Source organism: Enhydra lutris, unplaced genomic scaffold, assembly GCF_002288905.1.
Source record: "Enhydra lutris kenyoni isolate GAN:26980312 unplaced genomic scaffold, ASM228890v2 scaffoldscaffold2, whole genome shotgun sequence".
Taxonomy (NCBI): Eukaryota; Metazoa; Chordata; class Mammalia; order Carnivora; family Mustelidae; genus Enhydra; species Enhydra lutris.
In genome coordinates, this window is record NW_019154086.1 from 38,480,705 (window position 1) to 38,496,771 (window position 16,067).

Sequence of the window (16,067 nt, forward strand, 5' to 3'; positions counted from 1 at the left end):
AGATTTTATCATCTTTTAGCTACTTTCTGGCGAAAGAAAGTGGTATGGCCATTCTCTTAAACAGTTTTAAAAAAATGGGGAAGGTGGCTCTTGAACTTTGACACATTAATACATATCTAAGTAAAATGCAAGAAATCTTGCGGGGGGGGCAATCAAGATTTCATATCACAGCTTTAGCAGTCGTTATCGTTATGACTTACATAAATCAGTTAATCATTATACTCAGTTCTCTAATCTTTGAAGAGTAGAAATACTTTTTATGCCTAAGGATATTTTGATAATGATAGTTTAGAGAAAAAGTTTAGGTCCTTAGTTGTAAATAGCATACAGACACATGGCTTTTAACCTTAGTAAAAACCACGTCCTCCAAACCCAAGTGAAGGAGGTTAGGATGCGAAATAAGACCACATAATAACATCCCTGTTTCTTAAGAAGATTGGAGAGAATAAAGGAACAAAGTGTAATATATGCTGCTATTGTGGCAGAGGTAGCTAATGGAATGTTTCATTTCTAACTCTGTAATTTTGGTAATTGTTAGAGATATTTTCCATTAATAAGTTAGATCAACTGGTTAAATCAAATATAAACTTACAAGAGCTCAATTTAACTTCGGATTGATTTACTGTATTAAATGGTGGTCAATTTTCGAAAAATAAGTATCGGATGCCTGCTTGTCTCATTACATTATCTTATTACATAAACTTTTTGATTACTTGTTGTGATTATCTTTAATCACACAAAGGAAAAATCTAAAGTCATCCTGTAAGATGATTTCTCCTTAAAGAACACATTAAGGATTTATTATGAAATGAAAGTAATAATTTAGAAGAGATCAGTAAGGGGCTATATTGTTGGTAAGAATGGGGTTAAAGATGTTAAAAGACATCTTAGCCTAAAATAAGATGTATAAAGTTAAAATGTTTTATTTATATGCTTAAGAATTTCTGTGTGAATAAAATGGTTCTTTTGAAAGTAAGCTTTCCAAAAGTCTTAAAGGCTCTAGCTTCTTTTATACATTTGCTGCTTAGAAATGTAGAGAATTTATTCCATAAAATTGCTATGAAGAAATAATAAAGATTCTGGTTGTTACAAATAGGTTCGAAAACATTTTATGGAAAAAAGAAAAACATAGAACTGTCATCAGACTACACAACTATGTAATTCATGGTTGGCCCACAAAGGATTAAGAGCCTCCACATAACTAATTAAAATGTTAGGAAACCAGATGTACCAGTCAGTATATACGCTTGGGTGTGTGTGGAAAGTTGACAGTAAGTAACATGGTAGCCTAACTCACTGGAATGGGAGAGATCTCTGGAGTCCTTCAAACCTCGAGACCAAGGGTCTTAATGCAATTATCCTGGCTCCATGCTTACACCCAAAAGCCACATGTGGAAACTGGAAATCCTTGATTACTGTTCCAGAGCATCCAACTTGACTGTCCTACATCTGGTACTTCCCTCAAAGACTTACTTTAAAGCCATGTATGGAGGGTATGTTTAGGAAGAACAATGCAGGGGGGAAGAAAAAAACAATTGCAACAACTTAGAAACTAAGGACGGTTTCCACCAATGACCAAGAAAACCAAAACCAAACCAAACAAACACCACAACTACTATAGCAAGATTTCATCTTTTCAGAGTATCATACTCCAAATTCTACTAGGTTATTATCTAACCATATCAGTACCAGATGGCAAATTATTTCATAGTCACAAGATCCTGGAATGTGAACTGTAGATACTCAAGAAAACCTTTTTTATTTTTTCAACAAGTACATAATACATTTAAAATAGTAATAGTACATTAATACTTTGGGATAGAGAAAATAAAACCACATTTTTAGGAGAACTTAAGCAACTACTTAGCTAAGAGAAGTAGTCCTTTAGAGTTAACACTATCGGTCAGTGACATTTATTGAGCCCTCCATGTGTGCATTAAGAATTGCACAGCCTGCATCCTAGCCAACAACTTTTTCTGGGATTTAGAAATAGCTTATGTTTACTTTATATTTTTTTATCACTAAATTGTTAGAAAAATACAAAATGGAGGACTAGTTTTCAGATTCCAAAAAGCATTTGCTGGAAATAAATATCAGTTGTCTAAACAAGTAGCACTTGATTTATTACTATGATTTTCCTGGGGTTCCATTTCTGGAACCATATCTTACTAATAACCCCTTGCAGTGAGGCCATTGCATAGTATTATCTGAAAAGTCAAAAACAAAAACAACAACGACAACAAAAACTGCAATGAAAGAAGACTTAAGCCTAGTGGAATTCCATAAATACTTTTATGAAAGAAAACATAATCTCATTGAAATGCACAACATCTTCATCATTTCAGAGTGAATGATATGTGTATAATTTTCACATTTAAGAGAAGTTCTATTAGATAGTTTTCTTACATTCAATATACTATGAAACAATAGTGTCTTTTTTAATAGTGAAGATTCCCTTGAGTCCCAAAGATCTTTGAAGTTCAGGCAAAATATAGCAATCCGATGGAAGAAAATGGTGCATTTTGAACTAATAATAAATAGAATGTCCTATTAAAGTCTGTTTTCTTCTATTATGGTACTTAATTTAGAATCTAAAATATTATGTGGTTCTGAAATCTAGCTTTATACTGCAATGTGATTTCAATAGCAAATCTGTTAGTAATTATATTACCTTTAAATATATGTATATTTAATATATACATGCTTTATATAATATATATAATGTATATGTATATTACACACACACACACACACACACACACACACACACACACACACACACACAGGTTTGTGACCAGTTGGGACAAAATTAAATAAATCTACATTGCCTTTTGGAGAAAACTTGAGATCAAGAGTAGCTTCAGTTTTGTCATAAACTTGTTTTGTGACTGTTGACTAGTCTATTAATCCCTCAATTTCCCATCACTAAAAAGAAGTAGCATTGTGGTGACGAGATGTTAAACTCTCAATCCCACTGGGAGAGTAGAAAGAGAAAGATAACACGTATGGCAGTGTTTTGGTGTCTTTAGAAGAAAGATGACAACTAATGTGATACTATTGGCAGTAATATTTTCAATGTCATTTGTTAATTAAAAAAGAAAGTTACTTGGGGCACCTTGCTGGCTTAGTGGGTAGAGCATGCAACTCTTGGTCTCAAGGTTATAAATTTGAGCCCCACGATGGATGTAGAGATTACTTAAAAAAAATAAAATAGCGGGGTGCCTGGGTGGCTCAGTGGGTTAAGCCGCTGCCTTCGGCTCAGGTCATGATCCCAGGTCTGGGTTCAAGCCCCACATCGGGCTTTCTGCTCAGCAGGGAGCCTGCTTCCTCCTCTCTCTCTGCCTGCCTCTCTGCCTGCTTGTGATTTCTCTCTGTCAAATAAATAAATAAAATCTTAAAAAAAAAAAATAGAGATGCTGGGTTCACTTGGTTAAGTGTCCAACTCTTGGTTTTGGTTCAGTTCATGAACTCGTGGCTCGTGAGTTGGAGCCCTGAGTCCGGCTCTGCCCTCAGAGGGGAGTCTGCTTGAGGATTCTCTCCTTCTGCCCTTCTCCCAGCTCGCACGCACACACTTGCTCTCTTTCCCCGTCTCTGTCTCTGTCTCTCTGTCTCTCTCTCTCTCTCTCGCATGCTCTCTCAAATAAATAAATCTTTTTTAAAAAATAAATAGAATACAAGTCTTAAAAAAAAGTTACTAGGTATATGTGATTTTATGAAGAACCCATGTTCTCTCATAGATGAGCTAATTATTTAAAGACATTTAATGGGATATCCTTTAGTAAGGTGAATCATCACCATCTATTCTGCCTTTCTAGTATATGTGAATTTGGTGTAAGCACAGTGTAATTATGTATTGCTTCAAGTGGTAGTATACCTGTAATTTTAAGTTGTAACTTTAACACTCACAAAAGAGCATTGAAAGACATTGCCAATTTCTAGACTTCTAGGTTATAGTTTGTTCCGTAGGTTACTATTACCGGCTTATAAAGTTCAAAAAAAAATGTGGTTGAGTGTAGAAACTTGTATAAACTGGATTTAGACATGAAGGACGGTCTAAGTGTTGACTGATAATCTGATGGTCATTCTGACTTAGCTGATTGGGACTAATTTTAATTCATAGGAACCAATGGTTGAAAGGCACAAATATAATCTCGACTACTTTGTATTAGCAGTTATATTTTAATTCCAAAATAACTAGCTCTTTACTTATTGGAAACAAAACACTTTTAGCATTTAACTTTAGAATACTTGAAATCCTCCTTTGCAGGATTCATACTCATTAAAAGCTCAACCCATGATCCATGTTTGTACAAGGATTTGGGTGTTACTTAAAGTGGTCATGTAACGAGCTGCTTCTCTGCAAATTGGTTTTAACTCCTCTCTCCCATCTGTAATCTGGGATCTTTGGAGAAGGAGGCTAGTAAGAAATAAGGAAATAGGGGAAAATTCAAAATCAAGGTGAAATGCTAATCATACACCCATTGCAGTTTTTGGCCATCAGATATCTAATGAATAATCATGATAGTACTATCATGACAGCCATTCTGTGATATTTACCTCTTTTTTAATTAAATTGACAAGATATAAATATATTTTCATCTTCAAATATTTGGACTATTTTTTCCATCTTTATCTTCTGGATTTTGATACTAATCATTTTTGCACAATTGCATGTGTTTAGTCAATAGCTGATTTACTTCTAGATTTTTAGTTTATGAATATTTCATTCATACTTGCTTTATAGGTTCTCCGTCAATACAGTGGTTCTATCCTTTAAGGAAAAAAGATCAACCCTTTCACAAAAATGCATATTTTGAAGAAAGATAAATTATGTAATAATGATTCATTTACATTTTCCACATATTCTTCTCTGAGTTTCTTTAAGCTCAGCTACTGTATTTAAACTAATTTTGTTTATCAATATTTCATTTGCAGCATTTTATTTTGATAAAAGAAAAAATTTTTTCTAGTAAAGTCAAGCTTCTATTTTGAACAAACAGCTCCAAATATCTCCTTGTTCATTCATCTAACATATATTTAGAAGACTACTATGTGCTGGCCTCTTTTGATAGACTTGGGGAACAGTTGTGAACTAGACAAGAAAAGTAAAGTGTTTGTTCTACTAGGTCTTATATTTCTGCACAGGAACAGATGCTAAAGAAGTAAATGAATAATGGGGTAATTTCAGAGATTCATGTGTTAAGAAGAAACAAAACAAAAATGGAAGGTGGGGGCAATGGCACCTTAGGTATCTGGCAGGTGGGCTCTTTTTCAGTAGTCAGCGTTTAAAATAATAGTCAATAGTCAGAAAGAGAGGCAGATACAGGACACTGGCCCTGGGGTGGAAACGAGTGTGTTATGGGGAGGGCACTGGATCTTATGGACCTCATTGGCCAAGTGAAGGAACTTGTAGTTTATTTTAAATGTAATGGGAAGCAGCAGGAGGGTTACAAGCAGATGATTAACATGATCTGATTTGCATTTAAAAGGAAACCTCTCTGTTTTCTTAACCTCTCATAGTTTAGAATATGTTGTAAGTTTCTTTTTATATGGCTGTAATTATTTGTGTCATACCAAACTGGTAGAAATATTTAACAATCTCTATGTCATTTTTTTATATAGAGATTTAACAAATTTGTAGCATAAGAACTCATTAAGTACCTGTAAGATGGAAGTCTTTTTCTCAGCAAAACCTTAACTAACTCAAAGTCAGTGATTTTGATTACTCAAGAACTTGAAATGCCTTACTTAAAACAAACAAACAAACAAAACCCCAACTCTGAACAACAACAAAAAGGAAAACATTTTATGTAAAGGTAATTATTAGGTAAGTGTGATAGAACCGCCTGACAAGGAGAACTTCTAACAAGTAGAGCTAATTTTAGGGAGGCTCAGGGGTGAACCTCATTTTTCCAATGAGATAAAAATACATATAGATAAATCTAGGAACGATGTGAAACATTCTGTTAGTCATAAAAGAGCCACAAAGAAGGGACCTTTATGGAAAAGGTAGGAGACAAGGCCATGCATTTCCATGTTGGTGGATTGCCTTTTCTTTCTTTCTTGTCAGGTACAATTGAACAGTGGATGATTTTTACTGTTTCGTGGGCTATTTCTTTATTAGTTAGAGAATGCTAGAGTAGCATCTTTTAACTAGGTTACACTGGTGCACTGGTGGTGACAACTGGTCTGGCCACTTACTCCTTCCTTTACCTTCTCCCAATTCCAGGTTTATGTGTATGAATGTTAAATTTATTCTTACCATGGTAAACTCCAAAGCAGGGCCAACATGTCTAAAGAGCTTCAGCAGGGACAGAAAGGCTATTATTTTCTCTAAAGCACACATAGTTATTTTCCTAGTGAAACATGGGAGAAGAAACACCTAGATGTTTTGTGCTACCAGCCCCAATGTAAATGTGAATGGGCTGGTATAAATGCCAAACAAAAAGGAAAAGAAAACGTGCTTATCTTATCTAATGCTTTTGAAATGCATTGTTTGTTATTTGATGGAATTTGATATTCCTATGATTATAAAGCATCAAGACTAAAAAGAGAAAAGGGTAGCATGCCAAGGTTGTTCAAATTCTTTAAAAGGGGTACACGTGTTCCTGTGTTGCATTTTTGTTAAAGATCATTCCAAATCTCTTATTTTACAATTATGAAGCTTACAACTATTGATCATATTACTTTACAATAGTACCTTGTGATGGGCAGGAAAATGTTACTTTATACAAACTTTATAGCCCACCCAATTAATGAACTTTACAGGTTCATTTTCAAAAGATCAAATAATTTTATTTTATTTTTAAAGATTTTATTTATTTATTTGACAGAGATCACAAGTAGGCAGAGAGGCAGGCAGAGAGAGAGAGAGGGAAGCAGCCTCCCTGCTGAGCAGTGAGCCGGATGTGGGGCTCGATCCCAGGACCCCGGGATCATGACCTGAACTGAAGGCAAAGGCTTTAACCCACTGAGCCACCCAGGTGCCCCAAGATCAAGCCATTTTAAAGAGGAAATTTTGTTATCATTTGATGATTTTTTTAAAATGATAATTATGGTAGAATATTGAGTTAAAAACATCAAACAGAACTGTATCTCGTCTTTGAAAGAAAATTACATGTATGCATAGGAAAAGATTGGGGGAAATTACATCAGAATTTAAATAGTGACTATCTCTGGGTGAAGAGGTTATTAAACTTTCTCACTTGATTTTTAAAAATATTTTCCAGGTTTTCTACAACAATCACATACAGTCTTTATCTCAATTACTTTTATATTACCTTTATATTAAAAATTACTTTTATATTAAAAAAAGTATTACTTTTATATTAAAAAAAATGTGCCCCCATGTACCACCTAAACCTCATGTAACTTTGTAAAGGTGTAATGACAGATGAGATGACAATTTTAGTCATGTGATAAATAATACTTCATAACTGCTATCTAAAAATAAACTGCCCCTCAGGGATAGGATATATTTGAATCCCATCAAAATATAGCATTAGGAACCATTAGTGCTTTTTCAGTTGGACTGAATTAATGCAAAGATGCTTTAAAGAGTTAATTTATGAAATTAAAAAGGAATTTAAAAAGAAATTAGAAAGACATAAGTGACAGAAATATAATGAAAGTATGAAGTAAAATTGAGCAAAAATGGGGTGTTAGGAAACCTTTGGAGGCTTGACAGTATTCTGTGCAGCTGTGTGTCTTAGAACAGGTCATGACCTCTCTGGGTCCCTTATTTTATCTGTAAAATAAGGAGGTTGACTGAAAGGATGACTATTTTTGGTTCTAATATTTTATGAATCTAGACTCCCAAAGGACAAGTTTGGAGTCTTGGTGTTGCATGCAACAGCCAACAAATAAACGGGTCAAAATGTTTTTGCTTCAGTTGGTAACACTCAAATACGCTAATTATTGCCTGATTCCCCCTAAAGTCACTGACCTCAGGACGTTTGCATTTCCTGTACCTTCTGCTTATTTCCTGAGAGATTTGCATGTTTACTTCCCTTACTTCCTTCAAGTCTTTGCTCAGATGTTACCTTCTCAGTGAGACCTGCCCTGACTACACTATTTAAAACTGTTAAGCTCTCTCATTCTCATCTTTCCTGTTTTATTTTTCACTATAGCACTTATTACGTTTTAATACACTGTCATTTCTTTATTTGTTTGTTGTCTGTCTTCCCACACTAGAATGGCTTCCTCCTTGGAGGGCAAGGGCTTTCATCTGTCATGTTCATTCTTTTTTTTTTTTTTTTTAAGATTTATTTATTTTAGAGAGAGAGAGAGGGAGTGGGGAGGAGGGGCGGAGTGAGAGAATCTTAAGCAGACTCCCCATTGAGAATGGAGCCTGAGGTGGTGCTCAGTCCCACGACCCTGAGATCATGACCTGAGCAGAAACCAAGAGTCAGATGCCTAACCAACTGAACCAACCAGGTGCCCCTCTTGTTCATTCTTACATTCTCAAGGTCTATGATAGAGCCTGACACATATTCGATTCTTAATAAATATTGTATAAATGAATTTTCCATTTTTACAACATCCTACATTTTCATTCAATATTATGAAAGTAAAGCAATAAATATTAAAAAATCATGGAAGATTGGCACAGTGGGAAATTCTCTGCAAAAATAGGTACTTCTATAAACAGGTATCTTTAAGAGGGAATAAAAAAGAATTCATTTTAATTATTAGACAAGTTTTCCAACCTTTTATTGAATCAATTTTAATATTTGCAGAAAGTTGAGAAAGCATGCAAGCTATACATCAGATCATATGCAGAAGTCCTTGAGAATACAGCATCCTTAGGATTTCATAGTAAGCACAGATTGAAATTTTTTTTTTAATATTTTATATATTTATTTGTGAGAGAGAGAGAGAGAGGGAGAGCACAAGCAGGCAGAGCGGCAGGCAGAGGCAGAGAGAGAAGCAGGCTCCCCACTGAGCAAGGAGCCCGATGCGGGACTCGATCCCAGGACCCTGGGATGATGACCCGAGCCGAAGGCAGCGGCTTAACCAACTGAGCCATCCAGGCGCCCCAGATTGAAATTTTGATCACAAATACGCATTCCTTTGACACTAGCCATTCTTAATCATATTAATTTAAGGCAAATTGAAATGTTTTCAGTATTTGATATAATAGCCTTATTTAAATAACACTTCATTTTCATAGGAAAATTTAATAAATAGATCTACTCTATGGGTAAAAAGTTCTTCCCATATAGTTTTTTATTTTTATTTTTTAAGAGATTTTATTTATTTATTTGTGTGAGAGACAGCGTACACACAAGCCGGGGGAGCGGCAGTAAGAGGGAGAAGCAGGCTCCTCGCTAAGCAAGGAGCCTGATGCAGGACTGATCCCAGGATCCTGACCTAGGCTGAAGGCAGACTCCTAACTGACTGAGCCATCCAGGCATCCCTCATATAGTTTTTAAAATGTAGATCTATAGATAGGTCACGATAGTAACAAACTATTGGAAAGAAGTCTCTATTTTTAATTTAGAGAGTCTAAATGCTATGGGTTAATGAATACCTAGGCTGAAAAAATGTTTTTTATAGACTCCTTAGGCTTTGTTTTCTTCGTCTGTTTAGTTTGGCTGCTCTCATTTACATACTTGTGCTCATTAAGGTTTGAATTTCAGAGCTGGCCTCACTCTGCAATGGGAACAAATGTCTTGCCATGTGATACTAACTTTCCATTACATCCTGAATTATTTGCAGTCCCAGAGGCAAAGAATTTATGGTTGATACATGAGAGATGGAACCATCACATAAAAGAAGCCAAATTTGAAAACATATTTTTTCTTGGTACCAATATAGTTTCAAGATAATGAGAACTTAGAATAATCAGCTAATGACCAAAAATGAATCATTGTTAAAACACTGTTTGGGGGGCATAAAATAGCTAATGTTTCTAGCTGGTTGATAATTTTCATAGCAACCATGGTATTTGGCACGTCCTAAACACCTTTCATTAGAAGCCCTCATACGCCTTTGAAGCAGCTCATTATACTCTGAAACAGTTCTGAGAATAAGGAAAACTAATACACAAGTTTTGCTGGTATTCTGTAGCTGGGTAGAGGGCATCATGTAGCAAGTACTTAGAACACATTACAAGATTTCTCAGTAATTCTCCAGCCAGGTAGGAAATTTAGTAGATGCAGCAAGAGAGATTTGAAGTATTGAAAGTCAATCCCCAAGTTAGAGTTTGGTCAGAATTCCAAACCTAATTGTTTTATTCCTAAAAAAAAAAAAATAACTAAATGAAATTGGAGGCTATTTCAATAACAGAGTCACGATTAATATCCGTAAAAATAACATGGCATCCTATTTTCAAGGAGTTCTATATACTTCCCAGCTGCTCCTTACTCCTCACTATGCTCTATGAGATTTTTTTAGTGGCAAGTTTTATTTTAGTTTTGGCCAGAAAGTCAAGAGAAAAGAGTATTAAGAATAGTAGTCAATAAATGTAAGAACTCATCACAGCTCTATTCATATTTCTGGTCATACTTTGAATTTGTATGGTACTTTACAGTTGTGAAACTTTTACCATGTGTCATATCATTTGGTCGTTATAACCCTAAGTCTATGTGACCTTGGACAAGTTGTTCATCCATGGCTATGGTTCCCATTAGGTCAGCTGAGTTTAACAGATGCCTTCTACTAAGCCTAAGAAATGCTTCAGAATTAATAACAAAATAGTTCAACACATTATGAAACCTCTAAAAGAAAGGTATTATTATAAATATATTTATATCCATCTAACTTGGGAAACTGAAATTTAGAGAGACCAAGTGAGTTGGCCCTAAGTATTTAACCATGTTAATCCGAAACATATAGAACCATGGATTAAAATGTTCATAGTTTAGAATAAAAATGGCATGAAATTTTTTAAAAAAGATTTTATTTATTTATTTGACAGAGAGCGATATCACAAGTAGGCAGAGCAGCAAGACGGGGTGGGGTGCGGGGAGGGAGGCCGGGCCTCAGGAAGCAGGCTCCCCGCTGAGCAGAGAGCCGGATGCGGGGCTCGATCACAGAACCCTGAGATCATGACCTGAGCTGACAGCAGAGGCTTGACCCACTGAGCCAACCAGGTGATCCCCCCCCAAAAATGGCATGGAATTTTATCACAAAGGACAAAATATTGCCTCCAGTGGAGAATACTTTCTACAAAATATAAAGAACTATTCATTCTGAACCATGAACTCAGTAATTTTACTTAAATGCATTAAACTGAATATGATTTCATCAGTTGTTGATCAGCATTCAGGCTACATAAGACAGCTGATGATAAAATTGTTTGAAGTTACCCAATTTGGCAGTTATTAATTCCATAATTATTATGAATTATATGAACTGAAAAAATAGGTAATATTTTTGATAAAAATGTTTTCATATATGTAATATAATATATATGTACATATATATAATCAGAATAGCATTTCATAAGTAATAGCTAAAGTGGTCAGTTGCTATAGCTTTGTCATGTAACTTCCATTTTAGAATAAAACCTCCTTAGGAACTATTCTATGAGATATCTCAACATGTATAAAATGACATTCTCTAGCTTCTAAAGTATTGCTTATTAAAAATATATTATTACCCAAATCTGCATGATTGAAAGATTATTTGTATTTATTAAACATTGCTAACATTAGGAAATGATCATTTTTAATTATTTTATTTTGAAAATTTTTATAATGGAAAATTCCAAATGTATAGAAAAGTATAATTATATAGTAAACGACGATACATGGCGCCTGCATGGCTCAGTCATTAGGTAGCTGCCTTTGGCTCAGGTCATGATCCTAGGGTCCTGGGATGGAGGCCCATATCTGGCTCCCTGCTCAGTGGGAAGCCCGACTCTCCCTCTTCTGCTGCCCCTGCTTGTGTTCCCTCTCTCACTGTGTTTCTCTCTGTCAACATATAAATAAACTCTTAAAAAAAAAAAAAGACAATACATGCATATTCAACAGGGTTCCTAGAAAATGGAGAAAAAGTGAGCAGCAGAGAGAGAACAGAAAAGAATTAGTTCTTAGTGTGTGCCAGGCTGTGTGGTAGCTATTTAAATGTGTCTTCATTTAATTTCTATAGCAACTCTATGGTATAAGCATTAGCCTCTCCAGTTTAAGAGATGAAGAAATTAAGCCTCAGAGAGATTGAGGACTTCCTCAAGAGTTCAGAATCAGAACCGTATTTGAACTGGGTCTGCAGGCTCTTCAGGTCCACATTCTCTCCATTTATTAGCCAGCAGATTAGTTGTTTCCAAACTTGTGAAGACAAACTACTTTCCGGGTTTTTGTCTTGTTTTGTGATCTCAATATGGTGGGAGGAGAGGCCAAGAGAAAAGGGTTGAAACTGTTGGGGGTGAATTTGAGGAGAAGAGCCGATAGTTTCTTAAGTGGAAGGAAGCGGGCAGGAGGTAGTTGCTTGCCATATGAAAGAAGAGATGGACCAGAGCAGTTAATTAGGCGGTATGTTGGGAACCACTGCTGTGACTGGGTAAGGATCTCTGGAGAACTTTCTATTTATTTATACCAAGAAGTAGTAGAACTTTTATAATATGAGATTAAAGAATTTTATTTTTATATTCTTAAAAAGAACAAACAACTGGAGGTGTTGGTCCACCATTCTATTAAAACGAAGATGCATCTTTAGCTGGAATGTATGTGTAACTGTCTTGGAATTAGACTCTCCAAGGTCAGAGTATCTCCACACAGCAGACAAGCAAATTCCCGGGATACCAGGCAATGTTTTCAGCAGGCTGCTGCTGCTTCCTGTCCCAGAAAAGAGGAGACGTTGGTTCTTATCCTGGAACTGGAACTGACAAATCATCTCACCTCTCTGGGCCTTTGTTTTCCCTCCCCTGAAAAATAAGGAGGCTGAAGTGGACAATTCCTAGACCCCCTTCCAGCTCTTCCGCTCTGTGGTTTCAAGAGAACAGAAATCACAACTATTCCTTAGGTCCTCTGGGGGGGAATAAAACCAAAACATGGCAAAACTCTCTGTCTGCTATACAAATTTTAGTGTCCAAAGATTTAAAGTCCATTTATCCTAGAGATTTGTTAGGAAGCAGGTCAGTTGATGTTTTCATACACTTATTTGGATGTATTTAAGCATTGTTAGAAAATTTTTCTGTAGGCTGAAACTTTGCTGGAAGTTAATTCCTTTTTTTTGGACATCTCATTTTGAAATTCAAAGTAATTGACCTGTTTTGGGTGTCCTATTTAGGGGCTTTCCAAATCTCAAATAATTTTGTCAAACACTCCAAAAATTATACTCCGCCCTCAGAAATTGCTTTAGGGACAATTGCTCATTATATGAAATGGGATAGATGAAAACTTAAATGTTATACTATTTCAGTTACTCAAACACCCACACCTTAGCGATGAATGTATGCTAAGTGGAAACATCTTACTATAGTATCACTTTATGCTTTTCTACTGCATAAGGTTCATTTGTTCATGAATGGATGGATAATCTTGGGGAGAAAAATGAAAAAACTTTTACATGTGGGAAAATATAGACTCATCTTCTTTTGGCATTGTTGCTTGCTCAACACACATGTGTTGACTTCCCGCTACTAGACAAGCACGACTACTCGTTGAGGTTACACAGATGAGTAAGATATGCTCCCTGCCCCTGGAAAATCAAGGCTAGTAGAAGATGCTTGTAGTCTATACAGAAAAAAAAGAGAGCTTAAAAAGTTTTTCTACTATATTACCTTGCTGGAACTCATGAGGTAGTATTATTATTTTATTTTACTCAGGGAAGCTGAGTCTCATTAAAAATAAGTTACTGTAATGGTCAACTTGTTATTACTTATTCAGTATCTGTTGTCCTATTTCACAATGCCTGGGACCTTGTCTGTCTTTTCACTCTGTGGCCCCAGTGCCCAGCACAGTACCTGGACCCTAATAGGTGCTCAATACATATTTGGCCTATTAGTAAGTACTAGATTAATAGTACATCCAACAAATATTAGATTACAGAATGGCAGTAGTAGAGTCAGTCTTCTCCCTCTTCAGGCAAGCATTCTCTCACTATGCCTTGCTGACTCTTTAATTGTATCTGTTTAGTGTTAACAGAATGGATGCTTTCGGTCTGGAAAAAGAATTATGTACTATCTAATTTTATAAATAAGGAAAGTGTTTGCCTTCGAAAAGCAGAAGCTGAGCACCCTTGCAAAACACCACGATAAATCCCCCTAAACTCAGACTTTGAAACTCAACCGTCAAAGTACTCTTTTCTTCATAAAGAAACAATTATGTCGCATGTATCAAGATTTCCAATTGTTTAATGGTTTGAAATAATTTTGAATTAGCCATTAAAAGAAATGGCAGCAAGTCTGAGAGTCTAGAAGAACTTGCGTGCTGTATTAGTAATTTGGATGATATTTATGAAGCTCAGTTTACGCTGGATGCTAAGATACAGAGCTGTTAACACTTTAGAATATAAGAATGGAATTCAAAATGACCTTGGCAAAACTAAGGGTTGTTAATCCTAAATAGGAACACATGTATGCAGGAAAGACAAATGTACAATAACCGTAATATGCAACTGTGGCAGAAAGGAATTTAGAGTTCCAAATTTGGTAATCACAAAGTAATTCTTGCATTGCATTCTTCAGACTGTTACAAGAATACTCTGGCCAGTTATGGGTCTACCTGTTTAAGAGATTTGTAACAAATCGTATGAGATTCAGAGGATACAAAAAATAATTGAAGGTTGGACATTTGGGAACATGAAAACATAGAAAATAAGTCAAATTTCAGTCATGTAAAGCTGCAAAAATTTTTACCTCTCATACACCCATGCTCAGAAGCTACTTTAGGATGCGCTGCACCAAAAAGAGAGAATGAAGCAAGACAGAGGAAGGCAATGGAGATAGGATACAGGCCAGCGAGGATCCAGGAGACAGGGAAGGGGAAGCGGGTGGCAAGTGTGTCCCAGGTGTCCAGGGCCATCTGTCTGGTCAATGCATATTACAAGGCTCGAGGAGAGACTACTTTAAGAAGATGAAATTAAAAGAGTCCTGATATGTTTGAACATTTTAAGAAAAAGGTTAAATAATTGTTGGAGAGTTTGGAGTTAAATTAGTGATAATATATAGAATACTTCAAACAAACAGAAAGTAACCTCAGGGAGACAAAAGTCTGAGCCAAAAAGAATAGAAGAAATATATGTGACAGAGCTTAGCTATAAATAACATTTATATACTTACTATAATATGAGGACTAAGTGCTAATTGAACCCAAATTGTGACCTAATGATACTGAGAACATGAAGAGGTGAGAAGGGGGATCTGTGCCTGATGGGGTTGGAGAGGAAGCTGAAAGGAAGCTTTGTCCTTATCATCCACAGTGAGGAGTCATGTTAATCCAATTAACAATATAAACTAATGTAGTATACTTAGAATTGTGGGAGTTAACACCAAAAGCATCATTCAACCAATTAATCAAACAAAACAAATAGCTAAAAATGTTGGAAATGGTTGCCTTTGGAGTGGGGAGAAAGGTGCCAGGGGAGGTATGGAGGAGTGCTATTTTTCGCAATAGATCATTTAATTGTATTCTTTTTTTTTTTTTAAGATTTATTTATTTGAGAGGGAGAGAGAGAAAACATGAGTGGGGGGAGGGAGAATATATAGTCCTCAAGCAGACTCCCCACTGAGCAAGAAGCCCCAGATGAGGCTGGATCCCAGGACCCAGGGCCATGAGATCATGACCTGAGCCAAAATCAAAGAGTTGGACGCTTAACCAAGTGAGCCACCCAGATGCCCCTAATTTGCATTCTTTAAACTGTGTGCCTGTATAGCTTTGATTAAAACAATAAAAAATCAAATTATTTAATGATCTAAAAATATATTTAAGAAGTGACCTAATGATATCCAAACTTGGAGAAATTTATCTTTTCTCAGGGTGATAACTGCTTGTTGTATTTATGAAATCAAGATTTTGCTCGATGCTGTGTTTGGTAAGGACTGTTCTGTAGGAGTTTCTAAACAGATGAGGCATATCCTTTCCTGGAGCTGCGTGGCACCAACAATCCGCACTCAATAGCCT

The 16,067-nt window shown here is 35.8% G+C and overlaps 1 protein-coding gene across 1 annotated transcript in view; it reads right to left on the bottom strand.

The window, feature by feature from the left end:
• LOC111146143 (proline-rich protein 36-like) overlaps positions 1-16,067 on the bottom strand; it is a 63,805-nt gene that overhangs the window by 1,607 nt on the left and 46,131 nt on the right. The gene's annotated exons all lie outside the window — the stretch shown is intronic.